The following is a 1,412-nucleotide window of genomic DNA, read 5'->3' on the forward strand; positions in this document are numbered from 1 at the left end:
CCTCCCATTCTTCGTGGATTTGCTGGAGCGGGCACCAACAAATTGTGAGACTTGTTGTTACTGTTTTTGTCATATTGAATACTTCACGGGTAGCTTGCCAGGCTTTGCCATGCAGGCGAGACACCCTCGTTAGCTTGCCGGGCTCTCTGAGAGGGACACAGGAATCAAACCCCGGTGGCTGCGTGCAAGGCAAGCGCCCTACCCGTTGTGCTATCGCTCCAGTCCTTGGGGACATTGATGGTGGAAAATGCATACTGGTGAAGAGACAGGTGCTGGAATATAAATCACTTCAACAAAAATAACTGCATCAAATTGATAAGCTCAAACTGAAACTCAAGCACAAACAACTTTGTAACTATATATCTCACAGTGATTCAATAAAGTACATTTTAATTTTAAAAACAAATACAAGCATCCTTTTCGTTGGGCGGCAGCCATCAGTAAGCCAAGATGGGCGTGTACAAGTACACCCAGGAGCTCTGGAGGAAGAAGCAGTCGGTTGTGATGCGACTCCTCCTGCGAGTGCACTGCTGCCAGTACCACCAGCGCTCGACGCTGCACTGGTCCTCCCCACCAACCCACTCCCCCCAACCCCCCCTCACCCGACCGGATAAGGCGCTCAGTCTGGGCTACAAAGGCCACGCAAGGCTATGATTTATCGGATTTGCATGGGCCCATGGTGGTTGCAAATGCCCAGTGCTGAAGGGTGGAACCTATGGCAAGTCCATGCATCACAGTGTTAACCAGCTCAAGTTTGCATGAAGCCTTCAGTCTGTAGCACAGGAACAAACTGGATGCCACTCTGGGGCTCTGAGAGTCCTGAATTCTTACTGGGTTGGTGAAGATTCCACGTACAAATTCTTTGAGGTTATCCTCATCGATCCATTCCATACAGCTCTCAGAAGAAATCCTGATACCCAGTGGATCACAAAACTGGCGCACAAGCACAGGGAGATGCGAGGGCTGACACAGGGTGATCGCAAGAGCCACAGCCTTGGGAAGGGTCACGAGTTCCACCTCACCATAGGTGGCTCTCGCTGCACAGCTTGGAGAAGGTGCAATACTCTCCAGCTCCATCCTTACTGCGAAATGTAACATTTGTAAAATTCTTACCTAATAAACCACTTAGGAGAGTTCAAAGAAAAAAATATAAGAAAAAATAATTTCCAGATTAAAGTCTGCCTAACGGATTGAACTGCCTGGCAGCTGAATGAGCTTCACAAGGTGACTATATGTATTTTCAAACTTCCTTTTTCTAGTTTCCTATTACGTAAATGAAATATCTAATGTTAAAGTAGCAGAGAGCTTATGAAAAATTAATTAAATGCATATAAATATCTGTCTTACACATAATACTCCACATTCTATGGCAGAGAAGGCCTATTTGCATAGCTCTAATGAAGATAAATGGA

At 46.1% G+C, this 1,412-nt stretch overlaps 1 pseudogene; it reads left to right on the forward strand.

Moving 5' to 3' along the window:
* The first annotated feature begins 435 nt into the window (after window positions 1–435).
* On the forward strand, window positions 436–1,095 carry LOC130019808 (60S ribosomal protein L15-like; annotated as a pseudogene).
* Window positions 1,096–1,412: the final 317 nt, after the last annotated feature.

This window comes from Sorex fumeus, unplaced genomic scaffold (genome assembly GCF_029834395.1).
Source record: "Sorex fumeus unplaced genomic scaffold, SorFum_2.1 ptg000009l, whole genome shotgun sequence".
NCBI lineage: Eukaryota > Metazoa > Chordata > Mammalia > Eulipotyphla > Soricidae > Sorex > Sorex fumeus.